General features: G+C 40.2%; 1 long non-coding RNA gene across 1 annotated transcript; it reads left to right on the plus strand.

The window, feature by feature from the left end:
* The first annotated feature begins 7,711 nt into the window (after positions 1–7,711).
* LOC114561867 (uncharacterized) lies at positions 7,712–23,734 on the plus strand. The gene is made up of 2 exons (XR_003693399.1): positions 7,712–8,313; positions 23,441–23,734. It is a non-coding gene; the product is annotated as an uncharacterized LOC114561867 (long non-coding RNA).
* Positions 23,735–24,229: the final 495 nt, after the last annotated feature.

Here is a 24,229-nt window from a genome sequence, read left to right on the forward strand (position 1 = left end):
ACAGAAACACACTTCAAGAAATACAAAAAGACTCATCTAGTTGGTGTTCATAGAGTGTCTAATTGCCAAGTTATACGTATTTCAAAGTCTTTTACAGTTACAGTTTAATTCAGTTACCAAAATCTTTTTAAACCAGTGGCTCTCAAACTTTCTTCATCCCTCTAACCTAAAAAAACTTTCACTATGGGTGACTAGCAGCAATCCGGTCTCATAGAAATGATGTTTATACATGTTTTATGAAGATTATGTTCGAAAGCAACGTTTTTATGATTGAACAGTTACATTTTTGTACTGCATTGTAGTCCCCCCCTAACCTGACTCCGCCAGATGGATTGCTTCACATTTGCTCGGCATATCCATCTGGGAACTTTCCGTTGGAGAACTTTTGGGAAGGGGCGAAAATACTGGTTAGCTGATTGGATGAACCATCTGTCTATCACCTATGTTGGTGATAGACGGGCCAAATCAACCAATCAGATCAACGAAGCGTATGAAAATACAACCACAAGCCAGGCTACCCCTGATGCTGCAGGCAAAGCATAGCTTGTTAGCTCAGCAAGCAAGCAACATGTCGGTAAAGGATATTTGCCGTTTTTGTAATGAGAATTTAGGAATAAAAGGCCCCATTTCAGGTTCCCGGACCGCTGTCTGAAAATACTGGTTAGCTGATTGGATAAACCATCTGTCTATCACCACCTAACCCACCTCAAAACCAACGCTGATTGGCCCGGTCGTTTGGTGAGCGGCTCCAAATTTTCTCTATCTCAAGATGCCAGACTGATCTGCGAGTGGAAAACTGGAGCTCGCGAGATCAGGATGGTCTCACGAGGCTAGTCCCCCCCACCCCTCCACTCTCTCACTCCTGAAACTAAACCTATACTACCTTTGCCATTCACTGTATTGTATTTTTGTGTATTCTTATTACAAACTCTTTCTACTCAACTAAACTAGAATGATTCTTCCTCCTTCTTGCCTTGTTTAGCTGGTCTATTTGTGTCTAGGGGAGTAGTGGTTTTAATGAGAAACATGGCTGCAGCATCAGACTGTACAGTAAAATAGAATATTTTAGAACAATTTCGCTACAGATAGAGAAAACCATTACTTTTTAATACCTAACATACCAACTACATTCAGCAGGAATACACAGGTCTGAATTTACCACTAATTACACAAACAGAAGCCTATGTTCACACACATAAGACTATTTTCACAGATTCACTGCCAGGTAAATACACTCTCAGTGCATAACAGGTACAACCAGTGATCCATTATTATATGTAAGGAGGTAATTAGGGGTCCAAGCCCGAGGGGGCATGGGAACCGCATGTTACAAGGCAACGCGGTTCACGTCTCCAGCGGAGCTTTGGAACCCGGAGCTGTGGAACCCTATTGTTTTTCTACTGATTTTTAATCTTCTCCGCCTAAAACTCCTAAACCGTACATGGTGGGGGTTTGCCATTTTCAGGACTGGTCCAAAACTCTGGACTGCAGCGGACAAACGTCACATCAGGCAGCACATTCTCAAACATCAATGCAACACCTTTATAATATAATATATATTATATATAGATATATAGATTATAATAAATAATGATGGCAATCGGGAAAGTCGGGACGGACTAACCTGCCGGCTGCCTGCCCGCAAACGGACGCTGGCTGCCCGCGGACGGACGCTGGCTGCCGGCTGGCTGCCGGCTGGCTGCCGGCTGGCTGCCGGCTAGCTGCCCGCGGACGGACGCTGGCTGCCCACGGATGGACGCTGGCTGCCGGCTGGCGGCCGGCTGGCTGCCCACGGACAGACGCTGGCGGCCCGCGAACGGCAATTGGGCTGGCTACCCGCGGACGGACGCTGGCTGCCGGCTGGCTGCCGGCTAGCTGCCGGCTGGCTGCCCGCCCGCGGACGGATGCTGTCTGCCGGCTGCCTGCCCGCGGACGGACGCTGGCTACCCGCGGACGTACACGGCTGCCGACTGGCTGCCCGCGGACGGACGCTGGCTGCCCGCGGACGGACCCTGGCTGCCCGCGGACAGACGCGACTGCCGGCTGGCTGCTGGCTGGCTGCCCGCGGACGGACGCTGGCTGCCGGCTTCACACGAGGGAAAGGATCTCCGGTCAGCTTGAAAGTCCTGTGTTTTCCCCTCAGACCAATTGCAGAGTGATAGAGAAATGGCTCTGCCAATTGCTATTTGGCAATTGGGCGGAGTCAAACGTTTAGCTCCACCCACATTGAGCCACTCCTCGATCTGCGTACTGCAGTCAGGGCTTACTCTAAAACTCCGCAAGGACCTCAGGCGCAAAAACGTACCCACTTCCACCACTAGGTGGCACTATAGCAGAATAAAGCGCCTTTGGCCCTATAACTCCCACACCGTACACACGACATTCAAAAACCATACATCGACGCGTTCCCTGAATCACGTGATATAGGCCACGCCCATTTCCGCCTGGACTTTTATGCGTGAAAAATCGCGATTTATGAAAAACCTACTTTTTCAAACTCCTCCTAGACCGTGCAACCGATCTGCAAGAAACTTGGTCCCTAGCATCTCCAGATTGACCTGACAAAAAGTTTTTAAAATAATTTTTATACGATGAACATTGCGCATATAAGGCACAAATTAATTTGTGTAGCTAACTATGAAAACACCAACTTGGCCATATCTCAGCCAAAATAAATGCTATCAACGCCAAACGTTAGTTTCTTCTTTGCCATGACCCTCTGGAGGTGCCCCACACGTTTTACAAAAATCGGTCACTAGGGGGCGCTACAAGTACAAAATCTCATGAACGGCTCATCTGATTTATACAAAATTTTATGGGTACCATCTTGGGCCAATCCTGAGGCCAACCCTAGAGTGGGGTACTGAGGGGTCAAAGTGGGCGTGGCCTATGGGACCCATGTCCAAATTTACCACTTACACTAATGTGAACAACTTTAAATTTACAGGGTAGATGGACAATGGGCCATGGACCACACCTACCAAATATTACACATGTGGACCACTAGGTGGCGCTATAATGGTTTTTTGACTTTAACTCCCACATTACACATTGCACATTAGAAATTCTTACATCCACGTGTTCCTTGAATAAAGCTAAATCACATGCCATTTCCGCTTAAAAGTTTTTCCGCAATATCATGCAATGGTCGTGCGACCGATCTGCACGAAACCTTGTGGATAGCATCTCCAGATAGCCCTGACCAAAAGCTGTACAAAGAATTTTGTTATGTTAAAGTATGCGCATTTGACGACCAAACAAATTTTACTAGCTAGCTACCACACACATATATCAAATCTCGGCCAAATTAAATGTTACCAGCAAAAACCTTAAGATCCTTATTCACCAACCCGCTACGATGCTCTGTACCAACTTTGACTAAGATGGGCTTTTAGGGGGCGCTATAAGCAATGTTTATTTGTTTTGGCCAATGACCATCCATCCATCCATCCATCTTCGTCCGCTTATCCGGTGTCGGGTCGCGGGGGGAGCAGCTCCAGCAGGGGACCCCAAACTTCCCTTTCCCGAGCAATTAACCAGCTCCGACTGGGGATCCCGAGTTCCCAGGCCAGGTTGGAGATATAATCCCTCCACCTAGTCCTGGGTCTTCCCGAGGCCTCCTCCCAGCTGGAAAACACCTTTGCCCGAACCACCTCAACTGGCTCCCTTCGAAGCAGCGGCTCTCTCCGAGCTCCTCACGGATGAGTGAGCTTCTCACCCTATCTCTAAGGGAGACGCCAGCCACCCTCCTCCTGAGGAAACCCATTTCAGCCGCTTGTACCCTGGATCTCGCTTCTTTCGGTCATGACCCAGCCTTCATGACCATAGGTGAGGGTAGGAACGAAAACTGACCCGGTAGATCGAGAGCTTTGCCTTCTGGCTAAGCTCTCTTTTCGTCTGCGGCAATTGAATGCAATACCGCACCCGCTGCGCCGATTCTCCGACCAATCTCCCGCTCCATTGTCCCCTCACTGTGAACACAACCCCAAGATACTTGAACTCCTTCATTGGGGTAAGGACTCATTTAACCTGGAGAAGGCATTCCATCGGTTTCCTGCTGAGAACCATGGCCTCAGATTTAGAGGTGCTGATCCTCATCCCAACCGCTTCACACTCGGTTGCGAACCGATCCAGTGCAATGCATTTAAATGGGAAATTTTCAATTGCAATATCTCTCCCACAGTAAAAGCAATCACCACTAAACTTGTGATGCTTGTTCAGCATGACGCTCTGAGACTCTGTACCAAATTTGGCGAAGATCGGCCATTAGGGTGCGCTATAGTCAATATAGATGACTTTTGACCCTTTAAGTAAATCAATGTTAAAGGTGCTCTAAGTGATGTTGGGTGATGTCACTTCTTGTTGATGTTTAAAGTATTATCAACCAAAATGGAAGCTAGCTCGCCCTTCCCTCTTCATCATCTTGTCCCCTCCTCTTCCATTCCATGCACTTATGCTGTAACCCCCACCCCAAATCCTTTTTGCCAGATATTGGCTTGAAGACTGTTAATGTTTCGTGGTTGCCACAGTTTGTTGTTGTTGTTGTTTGTGGAGCCTGGGTTGTTTACTGAGATGTGTTTTTACAGTGTGTTCAGGGGACAGGCAGTTGGCGGATAGTAAGATGTTTACTGTATGTGACATAAAAAGTTGTAGCCTAAAAAATGCGAGACATTACTTGGAACACCTCTAATGGGATATTTGCTATCGTAATGCACCTCAGACCTTGGAGCTCACACCTCTCGATATTTGCTGACATTTGCCTTACCACTGTTACGCTTTGGTTTCAGGCCCGGATTATCCATAAGGGCACTTGGGCCAGTGCCCATGGGCACCAACCATTCACAACCAGTGGGGGGGCACCACATGACACAAGCTTTGACAATATTTTCCGTAAATTGTTATATTATTCACTTGAAATTGTTGAAAGACCATACATTACTCATTTATGAACACTAATTTGACAATAATAATAATAATAATAATAATACATTATAAATAAATCAATATTACATGACCACTATCACTCCCCCTCCCCACTCTGTCAGAGTTGAGTTGGTCCACAGGTACGCACAAATGTATCATTGTGGGGGGGGGGTTAACAATAATCAAAAGTGGCCAGTTTAACCCCCCCAAAAATGTTATCATAATGATGAATGTAAAATATTAACTGTTATAAAAAAATGATACGTGGTTGGCTTTCTTGATTCAATGTAATTGGCAAGCAAAGAAAAACATGTATCACACAACCCCCCCCCCACCTCTGGGTGAGACTTGGTTGCGCCCAACCCTTCAACGTGTTTTTAACATAGACAGTATATAATGGACCAATAGACCCCGTTGCTCTGGACGGAGACCAGTGAAGGCTATTAGAAGCACTTTTCCGGTGATGGCCAGCTTTACTGCGCAGCCTCCAACTGAGAGAATGTGACATGAGCAACGTGTCTGAAAGTTGTAAGTCTTCTGGTAGCTGTGCCAAGAGAAATCTCAATCATTCCCAATCTTACAAATACGGAGACTGTAGGTGTATGTAAGGAGATAACATGGGCACAGGCGAATTATTGATCACTAACATGCTAGTTAACATTAGTAATTAAACCTAAACATCTCATGTAAGTCGAGACTGCCTGCGAGCTTCTCCTGTACTATACGGTAATTCCTCTACTATGCGACAGTAAGTCACTTGGTTATGACACAATCGTTAGCCTATTTTTACAAAAACGTCTGCTACGGAGCCATAACGTGAGGTACAAGGTAATGGAGCCTTTTATACATTGTCGTGTTTCTTTGGAACTAAACAACGGACAAATAGAGTATTTAAACGCTTCAGATGTAAAGTTATTCGCAGTCAAGTGACGTAAAAAAAAAATGGCGGTCAGCGTAATGCTAACAGGAGGTGATGGCCAGTTAGCAACAAAATGGCGCCATGATGGCTCGAGTTCTGAAGCGAAGCTTACCCCCTTGGTTTTTAAAGCACATAGCACGGCCAGCGCTTCGTGGGTTTGTTCAGTGCTGCAGAGAAGTGTAAAAGACCGGTCCACAGTCTGCGCTTCTTTTCCTAGAACTCGTATTTCTTTCAGTGGACTTTGTGCAATAAATCCATATTCTTACATCTAATATTGATAGTCTTTTTTCCATATCTTATTCATTTTAGGTCCTTTTATTGTCGTTAGCTGTGATGCTTAAGCAGTTTTAGCTTTCCCATGAGTTTTTGACCAGAGGAGTTGCTTTCAGGGCCAGTGAAATAAAGTCGAAAAAATACATATTTGACCTACCCACAATGCTGCAATATATAGTATTGATTTTGGCTTTCTGAATTGATAGACATTTTGAATTGAGAAAGTTTGAATATAGTGCTCACTGCTCATATGCCTACATGTATGTATCTGGATAAGTTAGTAAATTACATTTGAGAAATCCCCTTGATTACGTCTGATATTTTTGGCAGGGGGAAAGCAAGTGTTGGTTTCTCTTTGCATAATGTAAATGTTTGTTTTTTGTTAGTTTTTTTTGGCTTGTCTGCTGGGCTGATGTACTGAGCTGATGTACTGATGTGTATTGATTTTGACATTTTGAATTGAGTGCTGTGCTTTTTGAATTCAACATTTTGAATTGAGACATTTGAATATAGTGCTCACTGCTCATATGCCTACATATATGTAGTTGGACAAGTTACTAAATAACATTTGAGAAATCCCCTTGATTACGTCTGATATTTTTACCAGGAGGACAGCACGAGTAAAGGGGGTAGTGGACTGGTTTTCTAAGGTTTTGAAATAACAACTTTTGACTACTTTCTTTTTTTTAAACGACGTACGCCTGTGAGCACCCACGGAGGAAAACATCAATCGGTGCCTATGACACCATTTACAACAACCTGACCACCTCCCCTGCTCTTTCAACCACCACACCTGCTGGTACCTCCACCCTCTCAGTCACTCTCTCATTTCTCTCTGCTGTCCCCTGTGGTCAGGGGGTTAAGATGTTTTTTTTATAGTAGAGAATTGTTAAAGGTAGTCTGTATATGCATGGCGATGAACTGTTAACCACTACATTGCACATCGTCTGCGGTACACTGCAGTGGCGCAGCTTCCCGGGTGATCGGGGGCGACTGGCGCAGCTCCCTGGGGCGTCGGGGACGTCCGGCATCGGAGGAGACTGGCATCGGAGGCTTGGGCCCCGTCATAACTGCTTGCAGTTCTAGTTCATGTTGTATTTCATGGCCAGGTACATTTATGTCTCCCGTTCTCAATGCCTTATTTCTGTTAATCACTATACCAGAGTCATTTACGTTGAATTACAACTGACACAAACACTGACATGTTTACCTGCTAAAGTTAAGTACATGTAGTCTAATCAACTTGATGTGCCTAATTTTAGCAGCAAGTTGATAATGGACTCAACTTGACATAGGTACGAAAAGTAATACACTGTAATTTGTTATGTATTGCACATATTTATAACTGTAAGCCCCAGGAGCGGATCTACCGGGGTGGCATAGGGTGGCAAATGCCACCCTAAAAGAAAGCCTTGCCACCCCTGCTGCCACCCCAGTTGGCAGCAACGAATTACGGTAAAAGTTATGGTCAATTTGACAATTTACGAGCGTGCGTCTCCAATGTCCGACTGCAGTGAATGCAGCACAAGATGACGCCAGAGCGGAGAGAGCCTGTTTTGTTTGGAAAACTGAGTGGCGCGAAGCGAGGGAGACAGGAGTCGCGATGAAAGGAGACACAGGAGGAAAGAGGTCAAAACCGATTAACATCTATCAAGAAATGAAATTATAACGAAAGCACAGTGCTAGCATAGTTGCAGTGTTGATTTTGAGATGATAAAAATCAGGTTGAAGAACGTTATTTCGCCAACTATACAATGTTACTTAGGGTCTGATGTTTGTTCTGTGTAAAGTAGGCTACAAAAGCTAATATTGATTCAACGTCTGTCAAGGAAAACATTGTTACTTTGAATCTTACAGAAATGAAGAGGAAAGGTAGTATATTCAGTTTTTGTCTCCAAAGAGAAAGGCGAGAGAAATAGAAAATGAACAAGTGAGCAAGGTAGACGGAGAAGATGAGGTGGAAGGAGAGAGAAAAGAGGTGAAAGGAGAGAGAAAATGGCAACAGAAACGTGACAGAGACAGAATACAAGGCCAAGGCGACCAGGGACAGGAGGAGGTGGGAGAAGACCACAGAGAGCATCACCAAGATGAGGAGGGAGAAAGCGAGAGACAAGAGAACGTGCAGGGCTCAGACAGTGAAAGGGAAAGCAGAGGGCCTGGGCCATCACCAACCATCTCCAGTCGAGCTGGTCCACAAGGTATGGAAACTGTTGATGCATAGTATACTAAGATCGATATGAAAAAACAATGACAAAGCTTAAATATGAATAATTAGGGAAAGTTGTCGGTGTGAAAGTGTGATGAGATGAGTTTTTATATTTTGTATAGAATATATTTTAGATCTATTGCTCAGATTAAATATTAAAATAAAAAAATCTATATAAATAAAACAAAAAATAAACAAATGAACCTAAAAATACTCTCCCAGGCTAAAATGTTAGTGTGTGTTAACACAGTCTGATGGTTATAACTAATCAATGACAGTTCCTAATCTTGTACAAATGCTGCCTGCAAGCTGCCTCTCTGACACAGTCGAAAACAGTTTGCTTCCCTTCTCACACATCTGCCACTCATCACCTGTGTCTTAACTTTTTCCTGTGATAATGCCCCTTACTTCTATCATACTTCTATATCTCCTATTAAGTGAGGTCACATTGTACAGTCACTTATTCCTAATATGAACTGTTTCAAATTAAACCTCAAATGCAGGACACTGATTGCATGAGATGATGTGTGTCTGTATGAGTTTGTAAATGGCAGCCTGTGCCCTTTTGTAGTGTGTATATACTATTTCTCATCAAACTGTGATAACTGATTAAATTCAGTAAATATACGTCTGACATATGTTGCCACCCCTCAAAAATTCCTGCCCCCCTCTCGCCACCCCATAAATATATTTCTAGATCCTCCCCTGGTAAGCCCCACATTGACTGCTGCTGTAGGCCAGAGACCGCTAGTGGCCGTACTACTTATGACTGAAGCACCTAGTAGAAAACCATGAAAATCCATGTAGGGAGGACGTCAGGGTGGTGAATGGGTCCCAAAACACAGGGCTTTCAAGTGGGGGAGCGATGTTCATGTCCCCAATGTACTACTTAAAAGGGTCAGTGTTTGAACCCAAACTACAACCTTTTTTCTAATCTCAACTTGTCGTTATGGTGCCTAAACAACACTCATGAGAATTTGTTGCTAAACTTAAATGTCACGTGACCGGTTGCCATAACGTCGTAAGATATCATACAGATTTTGTACAATATTATAGGAATACACTCATGAGAATGCATTGAATATGATAAGACAAGCTCTTCCTCCTCTTTCCTCCTCCCGCTTTTTTTTTTTTTTTTTAAATAAATGGATGTACAAGGTTTCATACCTGCTGACACATAAAAACACACACTCAATGATGCCGAAAAGCGGCAGTAATTTTTTTCCAGTGCTATTAGGGCGTTTTCACACCTGTAGTTCGTTTGATTTGGTCCGAATCAGTTGGTAAGTTTGTAAACTTGGAGCGATTTGCCCTTGGTTCGGTTTGGTTTGATTTCACATCTGGAAAAATCCAACCGTACCAAAATGCGTCATTACAAATCACAAAAGAATGTCCACTCCTCTTATTGGTGGTATGTGTCTGAGGGCGTGAGCAAGAAAGTAAATACAGGAAGAAGGTCCTGTGTTCTGGACTAGTGCATATTTCTTGCATCTCCATGGTCAAACCAGCTCATTTTATAAAAATAATCAGACATTGTTTTGTTATTACGTCTGCTCTGGTCACCGAGACTTCACTCTGCTCTGCCGGCGTCTGTCTCCAATTTTAGCGGCAGCTGGTTTGAGCACGGCGATGCGAGAGATGGACAGCAAGCTTGACCGCAGTCTATTTCTGTAATAGAAACACTGCAAGCTGCTAGAGTTTGCTGCTCTGCTGCATTGCAGATTGCTAAACACACCTGACTACAGGAGACATTAGCTCAGACTTGCGGAGTATGTATAGTTGGTGCGGTTGGAGTACGGATTATGTTCTCACCACAAACGAACCACTCTAGAGTTATCAAATGTCTGTAGCGGAGCGCTTCCCGGACTCAAAAAATTAGCTTGAGGTGCTCTTTGGAAGGGATAATCATAATGTAGAAACCAAAAAGGAAACTCCAAGGCACTCTCTTTTAGAAAAATACAAAGCCTTTATTTATGGCTTAGTCATCATAAATCTTAAAATACTATTATTTTTTATTTTAAGATTTATGATGACTAAGCCATAAATAAAGGCTTTGTATTTTTCTAAAAGAGAGTGCCTTGGAGTTTCCTTTTTGGTTTCTACTCTAGAGTTCAATTGAAAGCGTACCGAGACCACCTCTTCAAGCAGATCTCGGTACGCTTGTTTGGTCCACTTTTGGTGCGCAGCAGAGTTTGATTGCCGCGTTCTCACCTGCCCAAACGAACCGCACCAGCGGCAAGGGGCAAGTTCGATTCAACCGAACTAAATGAGGCAGGTGTGAAAGTGCCCTTAAAGTCTCAGTTTGTAGCTCCAATCATCTTTTAGGGCTGGGCGATATAGCGATATTATATCGATATCGTGATATGAGACTAGATATCGTCTTAGATTTTGGATATCGTTATATCGTGATATGACATAAGTGTCTTTTCCTGGTTTTAAAGGCTGCATTACAGTGAAGTGACGTACTTTTCTGAACTTACCAGACTGTTCTAGCTGTTCTACTATTAATGATTATTTATCTAAAATCTAAGTGTGAAGATATTTTGCGATACTGTCAACTCTAGAATATATTGCCGTAATATCGATATCAAGGTATTTGGTCAAGAATATCATGATATCTGATTTTCTCTATATCGCCCAACACTATATTAGAAAATATAGGATGTAGAAATAAGCGCTGAAAATGTGTAGAAGAAAAATTTAACAATTTAAAACGTTGGAAAAAACTAAAACAAACTGAAACATTTGCTCTTACTTTGCGGAAAAAATATCGGGATATATATCGTATATCGATATTCAGCCAAAATATATCGGGATATGACTTTTGGTCCATATTGCCCAGCCCTATCATCTTTCTTGATTGATTTCTTGCTGAAGGCTGGATAATCTATACATCTGCACTCTTGGGTAAAAAGAAAAATCTTAAAAAATAGATTATATAGTTTCTAGTGCTGTCAAACGATTAAAATATTTAATCGCGATTAATCGCATTAATGTCATAGTTAACTCGCAATTATTCGCACATTTTTATCTATTCTAAATGTCCCTTGATTTCTTTTTGTCTCATTATTTTTTCTCATTTTAATGCTCTTATCAACATGGAAAAGTGGATCGGCTTGCTTTGTGCTTTTGTCGCCTGGCTTTGACGAGGGGGCGGAGAATTCGCATCAGCTGTGTGCTTGGCCATCAAGTGGTATTTCAGACTGGACGTGCTGCGATGATAGCTCAGTTCACAACGACAAAACACACAGATCAGTTTGGTCTTGTCAATGGAACCATTTGGCAACTTTTTAAAAGTAAACTTTCCATTCAGAATCTTGTTGGCATCCATTTTGGCGTCTCGCGCTCGCCATCCACTCAAAACGTAACGTTAGCCTACTAATTTTTTGGCCGGCTCGCAAGCCCAAACAAGTGTGTGCGGCGTGCCTGTTGTTTTTTTTTTCCGGTCTAGCTAGATCCGGTGTGGTGTTACTAGTACTGGTACGTTACTAGTTGTCGCAACAGCATGTGAAAAAAACTACAAAGTTTGCTAGGCCAAAAAGAATGTTAATCTTGCGAGAGTATTATACAATCAATATTCTTTGTAAGAAATCATGTTAGCTGCCATGTTGATGCCAGAGAATAAACTGCTTTGTCGGCCACCTTTAAAAGTCCGCAGTTTTTTGTTATTTGTTTAGGGATACAGAAGAATTGTCTACTAAACCTTTTACTTTTAGTAAATTGTAGCATGTTAAATGGTCCCTTTGGATCATGTCAAATGAGGAAACTAGCGGAATATACCCAAATTTGCTGTATATTGATAGAAAATTACAACTGTTTCAAACACAGCAGGCTGTTGGAACTGAAAATCACCAGTAAAGATTTTCACGCTGTCGCTGTTGCAGAACAGGCACCAGTAGAAGAATCCAAATGCAGACGAAGGACTGGTGCAGTAAAATAACATAATAAGTGAAGGCTTACAGAGTCCAAACCAGGCGGGAAACAAACAAAAACTCCAAACATCAACAAAGGTAACAAGTAGAAAATCCCAAACGATGGGGAAAAAGAAAATACTACTAATACACAAGGAAACAAGGGTGTCAACGAGGGTAAGGTGACATGATGGCTGATGAACAGGTAAAAGACATAAAAGACAGTCCCTCCAGAAAAACGCGATTATGCGATCGCATAATTCAATGCATAATCAGCCAAAGTCCGCATATTCATGTGGGGGCCGCATTTTTTCAAATATGCCGCACTTTCGCCTCATAAATTGCCGATTTCCGCGCAAAATATGCGGTGCTTGCATTTCATAATCCCCGCATTTTCGTTGCAAAAAAGTAACATATATCTTAGCAGAAAGTTGAAAAAATGTTGCGTTTACTTCACACAAGAGCAGCCATTTTCCCCTGTTGCCATGGGAACGTTATGAAGTGACATAATTACGCGACGTGAACATCATCGAAAAGCAGGTGTTGGAGGTTGAATTTGTACTTTGAGTCTCTTAAGTTGGTATCCAATAAGAAACCTATCTTAATATCTGATGTCTACTCAAATTTCTTTGTTTAAGTGCTCCTGCTGTCTATATTATTAACGATTTTTGAAAGTCTGTCTCTTTTGTAGTCTGTAGTCTGTTTAGACTATTACTTTTATTTTTACTTTAATATTATATTATTTGTATATATTTTTGTATCTTATTTGTTTACTTATTGCAATGACTGAATATCTGTAAACTATTTTTGGAAATTAAGTTTAAAAAAAGCAGGGTGTTTGGGGAATCACTTTTTCTTCTCTTTTTCATCAAACCGAGTTTTTGCAAGTTCCCGCAATTTTTGCAAGTTCCCGCATTTTTTGCAAGTTCCCGCAATTTCATCGCATAAAATTGCATAAATATCCCGCATATTCCATCGTATTTTTTAAGAAAACGTGACGCATAATCAAGGATTTTTGCCCGCAACAATCATTTGGACTGAAAAGACGTCAGGGCAGGACAGTCAATCAATCACACAAGGCCGGGAAAACACCCAAGGCAGGAAGTCAAGTATCTGAAACTAGACAAGGAGAATACAGAACAAAACTGGAAGTAATGACTGATAACTAGAAATATAACTTAATCAACAGACCAGGTTGGGACACATGCAGTAATGCTTTAGATCAAAAAAGGCCGAAGAAAATCTCCAGTATGTTTCTCCTGGTTTGAAGTGGGCAAGGCTCAGTTGTAAAAGGTTATGTCACATTCTTCTGAGTTCCAATTATGTTAGCAATATTAAAAAAAAAAATCTGAACTGTTCTGGTCTGCTTGTCTTCTATTTTCATTGTTACTTATTTACTCATTTCATAGAGAAGTACTCAATATTTTAAACTAAGTTTTAAGGGGATTTAAGTAATGTAAATTAAAGTACTTCATGTGTTCCATCTTGTCAGTGATAAAAATTAGAGGTTGACCGATTCATCAGTTTTGCCGATTAATCGGCACCAATAGTTGATTGGTGGAACTATCGTTATCAGCAAAAATCTTTTCCTGGTTGCGTCCGTTGCTGGAGCGGCTGAGAAGTGCACGCTGCCATTCATTACACAGTACACGAGAGCTGAGAAGGGTCTGCTGGCATCATACATTACAATAGCGGCCTCTAGAGGCAAAATAAAAACTATCACTGATGCCTTGTGTTGTTTATTTTCAACACGTGTTACTGCGCGCTGCACGGAGAGCACATGCTGTGCGGAGAAGGCTGACATCAGATGCACGTTTAAAGCATCGACAGCAAAAAGGTTTGTTATATCATTATAAAGTTATTCATTTGTTGAATAGATGCTGCATTAGTAGAGAAAGAACAGCACAACAGTATGTTTGTTTGTTTGCTTTCGAGGCTGAGATGACGCTAAACATTAGCAGTAGGCTAACTAACCTCAAGCGGTTAAAACACTGACTAAAATGAACGCAAGTCCGACCCAAATCGTCCACGATCCGTCTAGTGGCTGCCGCTGGAGAATTGAGATGTGTAGAATCGACAGCGCATTCATTTTAAAATCCTCAGCAGAGGAGCATCAACAACTGCCCAAAAGCACGGTACTAGCGTCATGTGGTGGAGCGAGATAGTGAGTGAAGAGAGAGAGCGTTATATGGTGGAGAGACATAGAGAGAGACTGGAGAGAGAGAGCATTATATGGTGGAGAGACTGGAGAGAGAGAGCGTTATATGGTGGAGAGACAGAGAGAGACTGAAGAGAGAGAGCGTTATATGGTGGAGAGACATAGAGAGAGACAGAAGAGAGGGAGCGTTATATGGTGGAGAGACATAGAGAGGCTGAAGAGAGAGAGCATTATATGGTGGAGAGACATAGAGAGAGACAGAAGAGAGGGAGTGCCGGCGCTAGAACAAAGCCGTGAATCAGAGAAATAAAACTTGTTTTCGCTGATTCATCTCTAGAAATGTGACTGTAGCGAACCTGTCACTATCACTAACGTTATCCACATTTATATTTACACGCAACAAATGATATATCCAGCTTCAAAAAAGTCTAAAAGTCGGAAGTTAGAATGAATGCATTGTGCAAAGAGTGGTTGCTATGGAGACGATACACAGTGTTGAGTTCCGTTGCTCTGATTGGTTGTAGGTCTATCCAATGAATGCAGAGGCATTTTTTTTCCTGGTTCTGTTGGAACACGCCCCATAATCACAACCCAATGGAGCGGTTTCAAACTAGAAGTAGGAATAGGACCAGTCAGGCTAGATCTAAACCGTTCTACAGAGAAGAATGGCATCACTGTTTTGAGATTTGGCATACATTTGGGCCTTTTTTGAAGAAATGTAAATAGTTTGTCCTTTTATATGAATTATAATGCTCATTATGTTTATTTTTGCACTGGATGACTCCAAATATGTAGGAGAACTGTTTTAGACAACACACATGCGTGTGTAGCATTGCTGTGGATGTAATATCAATAAATATGACATTATTATTTTGATTATTGGCAAAAGCGTCTGGACTTTTTTTGAAAAAATGTATGTATTTTGTCACCTTTTTTTATCCAGTATCAATTCTAAATACTATCAGTCGATTAATCGGTTATCGGCAAATACGGCCCAACCTAGCTATCGGTAAAATCCACTATCGGTCGACCTCTAATAAAAATATATTTTTTTCCCACTGTAATGTAAAATTGTGCTGTCTTACGACAGCAACATTTGTACTTTTAACAACTTTAAATCTATAGGAGAATCCAATGTACCCATGATTTAGGGTGGCAAGATCACATCTTTTTTCTGTTAATGAGAAGCTGAAGCAGAATTGGTTGTAATAACGTGTCTCTACCGTATATAGAGAGAAGTAGAATGAATTGAAGTTATCTTTGATTTCTGTTAAGCCAGTACACAATTCACTAGTCTTTTGCTGTTTTTCTGTTTCAATGCTAGTAAATTGGTTGGATATTTTGCCTAGCTTTATGCATGAGTAAGTCTGCCCTATGTCTGAGATCTTTTGCTGAGTAATTGACTGAGATTTGAAATTCAACTCACTTTTAAAAGAGTACTCCATCGATTTAGCATTGCACTCCTAGAACATTGTCAGCCTTACGAAGATAAAAATCTATGCAGCAGAACCAGAGATATGTTTTTTTTTATTAGAAGTGTTTTTCTTCCTTATCTAAACTCATTGCCTTCATTACCCACAATTTAACCTGACTGCAAACAGTTGTGTTGCCAATTTGTGGGGTGTCATGCTAGTAGTGGCTAATGTAGCCTCGGCCTTTAGCCTCCAGCAGAGATGAGGAGCGGGCTACAGAGGTATGCTGATTTACTTCTTTTTGAACTCCATTTCAAGTTTTTTTCTTATGTTTTAACTTGTAGTCCCCTAACCGGCACTGAATTCAGTGACATCACTTGAGGACAAAAAATGATATGTACACAAACAAATTCCAGGAAGCCAGCCAGCAGAAAATAGTTTACAGACAACGAGAGAGAGATATGCAGTAATGAAAAGGAAGCTGTTTTCATTGATTGTTCCGCGGTTTTGTTAAAGAGTCCATAAAAGTGGTGGAACACAATAAATTAGGCATAAAAAGAAATGACATCTTTTCTTTAACATCAGGGACACATGCACTATGGAGAGGGACATAAAATATTTGACCAAGTGGCTTGCAATAATTTAGAAGCACACAGGAAACCATTTGAAACTTCTTAACAATCTACAGGTAACACTTAACTTATCTATCATATTCCTTGGCTGAAAACCAGGAATTTTGTCAATTTGAAATCTCCAGATGTTGTTTTTGATTTGCCTTTTGGGAATGTTGGCATTGCATTTATATTGAAACATCTTAAAGGCAGTTGAAAACTTTGACATGCTGTATGTAAAACAAAGACAAGAGAATCTAATCACCATTGAATATGGTGTCAAAAAAACGGTGGCCCTGTTAACATCTGTTGAGTTAGACTAAGTAGTCCCAGACATGTAGAGGTGCCATACCTTGGTCGCAGAAGTTCCAGGTTGACCATATTCCTAAACAAACCACACCCTTTATCTTCCCCGGCAGTTCTAAAAATCCTATCCACACAAACAAATGCAAAACAGGAAAAATTATCTTAGAAAAATAGAATATGTACAACAAAACATGGAAAAAAAAGTTGCATTTTCACTGTTCACATTAGCAGCAAAGAGTCCATAAAAGTATTCCAATTTTTTTAACTGAATCTATGGAGAAAAAAATTCAAGGTTGTCTTTCCATCAGGGACACATGCACTATGGAAATAAACCAATCTACAAAGCAGTTTTAAACTGTATCTTAGATGTTAAATGTATTTTATTTGAAACACTTAACAATGAGGTAACATTAACTTATCATCATATTAATTGCATAAACCAGATTTAATTTTTAGTCAATCCTTGAAATAAGCCCTGATGCTGATTTGCTCATTTGGCCCATGTTGGCATCGCATTATATATTGAAACATCTTAAAGGCAGTTGACTGACTTTGACATGCTGTATGTAAAACAAAGACAAGAGAATAGGCAATCACCATTAGTTAATGTACTAACAAGCCTGGCTAACTTAGCTCAACTGTTAACTAAGGTGTCTATTTTACTACTAGCTTGGCGCAGTAACAAGGTTGAACAATTCCGTTTAATCACCCTTTAACTTCCCCTTTCTATTTTACCATTAGTCCTATCCATTAAAGGTGGAAATGCCCAAAAAATTATCTTAGAAAAAACAGAATATGTACTACAAAACATGGAAAAAAGTTGCATCTCACTGTTCACATTAGCAGCAGTCTCTGTAAATATTCCTAATTTAACTAACAATCCTAACAGACTGACAAATTCAACACTGATTGTTTCCTGCTGACCGTCCTCACCAAATACTAATCTATGCAAGCAGTTTTAAACTGTATCTATGTTAAATGTATTTTTATATAGCATTTTACAATAATTTATATTAATTAGCATTAGTTAATGTCTTAATGAAGACAAAGGAAGAAGCAAACTGTTATGGAAATATGGTAATTTTCCCTGACTAACCCTTAAAAAAGTAAGTTAATTTGGAGGATGGACAAATATCAGTGGACAAATGTTTGTAACAACCCTAACCCGTTAATAAACAATTAAAAATTTTCTATTTAACCATTAGTTAATGCAGTAACAAACCTGGAAGACTGTTCATGCTATCAAACATCTTTATCAACCACCGAGTTTTTATATTAGCTAATGCAGTCAACAAAATCAACTAAGGGCTTTTAATCACAGATAACTTAGCTTTCTATTTTACCATTTCAATGCTTTTTAGTACATTGACTAATGTTGAAATATACACCTGCATTAACTATTTTAACATTAGGTAAGGCTTGTTACTGACATTGAGTAATGGTAAAATAAACAACCATTAGTTAACTGACTGATTAAAAGTTAGTCACTGATTGTTACTGCATTAGCTAATAGTAAAATATGTTGACACCTTAATTAACTGTTATTGTTAACAGTTAGTCCAGGCTTGTTACTGCATTAACTAATGGTTAAATAGACACATTATTTAACTGTTATTAACAGTTAGTCAAGGCTGACTAACTGTTAGTCGTGTGTTGTTTTTGTTTTTCCTTTCTAGTATCGGTCATAACGACATTAAAAACACACTGCTGGTCTGAATGAAACGTAAATGACTTAAAGGTACAGCAGACTGTCCGATGATTTTATGAAATATATTGTGTCTTAAAATATGCTGAAAAGTGGACTAATATTGTCTTGATTTGTCATAGGTCTGTTTTTGAGTGCAACATTGTCTGTCATTGTTTTTTCCCACATTCATTTACAGTAACGGGCATTTATTTGTACAATTGGTTTTCTTTCTTAGTTGGGTTTGTTCGTTTTCTTTCATTTTAAATATTATTATTATTATTATTATTATTAAAGGGTAAAGTGCAATATCGCTGACGGGTGCTGTGCAATTCTAAGGCTGGTTATAGGCTCAGATATAGCTTTGGAGACCCCTTATTGCCTGTTAGTGTGGTTTGAGGTGTTGTTTTCTATTATTTCTTGCATGGAATTAATGTTTTAAAGTGTGTAGTGTTAATTTGTTCTTTTGCTCTTTTATTGTGTATATTGGGCCCTAAAGCATATCAATAGCCTCTATTATTCCTGTGCATTATTTGCTATATAAGTGATTGTGTCAATGCCATTGCACTTTCCCCTTTAAAGTTGCTACTGTGTAGTTCCATGCTGGCCCTATTGGCCTTTTCCTATTAGTGTTTTTAGTCTATGCCAACTTTGTGAATAAACTCAATTCATATTTTGTATTTGGCCATTCGTCCTGGTTTGTTCTGGACACTTACCTGTTTCAATCACTACACAAATAAAGAAAGCGGAAGTGGAACGTCGTGGATATAGACTAGAGACTTAGTGATGCTAACTATGGCAACTGTGTACATTTAGATAGCCGTGAACTTGTTGGTGTACTCTGACCCTTTCACAGTGTGGTTTCACTTCATCAAAGTTAATTGTAACATTTTGGTTGCCTAAAAATGTCTTGTTCAGCATTCGGTTGCACCTTGCTAGCCAAGCTAGCTAGCTAGCGCCAAGGAATCAAGCCAGGAAAGTATGGTAAAAGCGAAGAGGAAGATGTCAAGTGACGTAATTCCTCTTCTACAGTAAACATTTCCAGTTAACAACATGCAAAGTGCATGTTAAAACATAAAACCGGTATCAAGAGTGACATGAGCCTCATTACCATTGCAATATTACCGCTGCATGGAGTGCTCCATAACTCCCACCAGTGTAAGGGATTAATAGATCAAATATCCGACCGACAGCCGAGCTTCCTTGCCGACAGCCAGCTTCCTTGCACTGGAAAGTTTGTCATCCTGCATCGCCATGTGCTTTTGTTTACTTAGAAACAATGGGAGAAGAATTTAATTCACAGGCTATCTCATACTTTGGCTAAAGTTTTTACCTAAATTACTGTAAGTCACAAACTTTGAAACATTGCTTCTGCAGTTGCTTCACTTACTGTGGAGTCAAAATAATAATAAATAAAAAACTACAACAAGAAAAGCATAAAACCAAAAAAAACAGCTAAAAGAAAAATGTATTGGGGGTTTAGTCTCTAAGCTTGCTACTTTGCTGTAGCAAGTGGTAGTTAGTGTAAGTACATGTTTTATTAAAAAATAACATTTTAATCTAACTATTCAAACTGTTGTCTTCAGGACATGGTTGCTAAGAAGGGTGACCATATTGGGTTATACTAATCTAGAGAGTGTATATATCCAGTCTTGAATGTGTGGAGCATTGCTGTCTCTCCATTTGCAAAAAATCTGCTTTTTGGCAACAGCAAACCCTACAGATATTTACTTATTATGATGTTGATTAGGTAATATTGATAAAACCCTTATTATACAGAGTACAGGGTTGGGTTGAATACAAACCTTTATTGCCTCACAGATTTTCCGGACACATTCCCATAACATATGTAGGTATGACCCTTTTATTTATAGACAAACATTTCCAACAAGTGCTATATGGGCTTAACCCCACCCTCCACATCCTATTGGGAGTCCAATGATACCTGTGTACTGTTTTGAGCTTAGTTAGTTCAAGTGAGACATTCTTGGAGATAGACTGAGCTCTTCTCCAGACCTCGCTCCAGCCGTCATCTGTTATATCACATCTTAAATCCATGGCTCAAGCCCAACATTTACAGTTTGTTCTTACATCCTGTGTGTGAACTGCTGCCAATAGCTTTTGTTGTTCCCTCTCTGCCCGTCATCAGATCAAACGCAATGTCTGAGACTGTGTCCATATATTTCTCTCTCTCATCTCTTTGTCTGTGTTTATCTAAATCTAGCTTTTTTTTAACCAAATTCCCACTTCTCTTTGGTTTCTTGCTATTTTAGTCCCACATTTTAAGTTATTAGTGTTATAAGTTGAGTTAATGTTCATGCATTATTTACAGTAGTGTATTTGTTCAACAACAAACAAATGTCATGTTAGTAGTAGTATTTGTGTTGGTTTGGGAAACTACACATTTTGTATTCTCACCAGGCAATGTTGCTCTTGCTATAACCATATGTAGGCTGTATGCGCAGACTTAGACAGCATGTCTCTACCTGCTGTTTTATTCCATATTAAATAAATACATAAATAAATAAATATACCTATTAAATACATCTTGAAATAAAATTATTTATTCCCACTTATATTCAAATGATGGGGAAAGTTTTGACAGAATAGTTTGGTAATTATTTGGCACACAATGTAGTACACCAAACACTGCACTGCAGTATTACCAGTTACCACAAATACAGTGAGGTGAATGCTTGCCATGTTTATGGTAATGAAAGAAAATGGCATGCACTTAATCAGTATAGCTATTTTACATATATTGAATGGCTTTTGGACAAAAGTGGAGCTCATTGGCACAGAGGTGAAATATACATCAGGCTAATTAAAAGGATCCGTTCATTGTTGGTTCTAATCACTTCAGGGGATCTGTTCATCATAAAAACTAAGAATATTATGAAATACCACCAGCTTTATCCTTAAATGTAGTTTAAGAAGGCTAGATTATGCAAAATTGATTTCTACCCCCCACAGTGTTTCAAATGAAATGGTAGTTTATGCATAATGAAAATGCACTACATGTCAGCATTTGAAACAGTTATCCTCAAATGCCCCATAAAACATTATCCCGGGAATTAACACTTGAAGACAGACTGAGTCTTAAAACAATTCAAATGGGGTGAAAAAGGAAGAAATAATTCCAATTGTTTCCACAGCAGTTTCTCTTGTTTTAATTATGAACAGAAACAAGCATGGATTATTGTAAACAAGGAAGAAAAATACTAATTACAACACTCGTTCTAATTAGACTTGATGCATTTGAATATGAAAAAAATTAAATGGCCTCACCTCATTGGCTGAATATTTTGTTTGTATTCACAAAAGTATAATTTTAGAATTATAGTTGACTTGATTACTTGTTACATAATCCATTGTTGCAGCAAAAGAATATAAAAATGGCAAAATGCCTTTTCCTTATTTTTCTTTATTTCTTTCCATTTCTCCCTTTCTTCTTTGCCATTAATTTACTTGTTGCTTCACTTGACTGGTGATTGAACGCCACTGGGTGTTCAGAGCAAATTTCACACGTGGTCAGGACCAGGTAACCAACTGGAAAATCCCTCTTCAATCTTCACCTTGCGTCTTCATTCCATTTCCTCCCTGTCCTCTTATTCCTATTCTCTACTCACTCGCACCCCTTCATTTCTGTCCAGTTGTTTCTCCTCAGCATCATTTCCTCCTCTACTTTCTGCATCCTTACTTAACCCTTGGTGGACCTTTTAATGTGAATAGCAGCACATTAAAAAGGTCATATCTTCCATGTATTGCCTTTTATCTCACACTCATATTCCTCTGCAATAAAGTGCATACAGAAACTGACATCAAATTTAATGATAATATCTGCTGTTGGTATCTCATACCATGCTTTTTTTTTCATTAATTTATTTCTGCATGACAGGACATGACCAGGTTTGGAAGTTGTGATTTTGATTTATTATAGACTCATATTTCCTCTTAGCTGTATTCTGCTGTGTTTTACCAATTGGTCATGTGCTTCTGGCAGATTAGATAGAGACTCAGCCAAAGGCGGGAATTTGGCACAACCACCTCCAATTGGCCAAAACTATGTTTCTGTTAAATCTTTCCCTGTGTAGCAGTATGAGTTTAACACGTAACTACCTGGCGTTCTTTTGGCCAATCACTGCCACAGGGCCCCCCTATAAATACAGGTAGTAGTCCTCCTGACTGCCCTCTTGCTCGTTGGTGATAGAAGTGTGAGACTCTGTGTGTTGTTTTGCTGTGCTACAGATCTCCGGTTGGCGGTTCAGTCTTCCACCCCGCTGTTCAACTCGTTCAAAAGCGGATCTCACCGATAGTTGCTGTGCTTTTTGCTGGGCTGTTTGTACGCTTTGAGCTGCCTCTTTCGGGCTTACACAAACGCTGCTTGATCGGAATCGGGCTGGTTCAGCTGGAGATCGTCTTAGCCGCATAGCGTTCACCCACTGGCTGCTGTTTTGCCTGGGCTGCTGTTTGCCTTAAAGTGCACGTTCTGAATATTGTACCAGCAACGTCAACAGATTGCTGCATGCCTGTCCTGCCTTAACGGCCACTGGGCAACTATGGCCATATGGTCAAATGTGTGAGCCAACTGTTTTATGTTGGCCAGTGTTTTAAAATGTTTGAATGTAGCTGAAGGGGTTGGCTCCCTACATTATAATTTGGTTGATTAAGTTGTTTCTTTTCCTTTTTTGTTATTTTGTTTTCAATTTACTTAAGAGTTGCATTTACATTTAGTTTGGTTTTCTTTTCATTAGTGACTTTAGTTTTCTACCTAAAAAGTTGAGTTTCTTTGGTTAGGTTCTCATTGTGTTCTAATCATACTTAGTATTTTGTTTCTCGGCAAGTCTTTTCTTTCAAATTTATATTCTTTTGTTTTGCACTGCCTTCCTGGAACCATTAGTGGTTCTGGCAGTTTATATTGTGTTTATATTGTGATAAGTTTCTTTCAGTTTGTTCTTTTCATCATCATTTCATATATTGATTTTCTTTCTGTTGAGTGAATCATGTGTGTGTGTTCCGTTTTTGTGCCCGTTTCAGTTGCTGAGAGCCGAAGGTGGTGGTGCTGGTGTCCGGGTGGTGGTATCCTCTTCCTGTGTGCTGTGTTGTCTACCCTGTTTTCTTTGCTGTGTTCACTGTTATGTGTTTGTGTGTGTTCATGGGTGACTCTCCCTGGGATCCCTCACTGCTTTCGTGACCCCCTTGTAAGGCTTACCAGTCGAGAAGAAGGCAGCAATTATAATTTTCCCCCTGTTCCCTTCCCCAAGCTATGAATGTGTTTTAAATTGTTTTAAAATTATTGAAATAAAATTTGTTGTTCCTTTTAAAATTGAACCTCGTCTCTGGCTGAATTGTATACGTACCTGTGTATCCTTAATTGTATCAATAACATTGCAGTTAGGAAGTAAAATCATTCTCTAAATGAAATTCCCAGAGTGGCGTTGTCAGTGTTTTGGGGGCAGGTTCCACCTAGACTACAACCTCCTTTGTTCTGTCCGCTCTCGTGCCGCTTGAGCCTCCCTAAAAAGGGTCTAAAATTGCCAATGAAAGATACCAATATGTCCAGGAAAGATATCTAAGGTTACACACACAAATTACTTTTCAGAAATGTTGTGTTCTTTTGCAGGTAATGTGAACCGTTAAGCTCAGGTGACTGTTGGTAATGCAGACTGTGGTTGAGTTAATGAGTTTTGCACATTTGGCTTTGGTTGTGACCACTGTCGTTTAGCAATCGAAAAAAACAGTAAGCTAAATGCTAAAAAGGGAGAGTTGCCAATTTCAAAAGGCAAAATTTTACCGGCAAGTAAATGTGGACCTCCTGGTACTGGT

Source organism: Perca flavescens, chromosome 9 (genome assembly GCF_004354835.1).
Source record: "Perca flavescens isolate YP-PL-M2 chromosome 9, PFLA_1.0, whole genome shotgun sequence".
NCBI classification, from domain to species: Eukaryota; Metazoa; Chordata; class Actinopteri; order Perciformes; family Percidae; genus Perca; species Perca flavescens.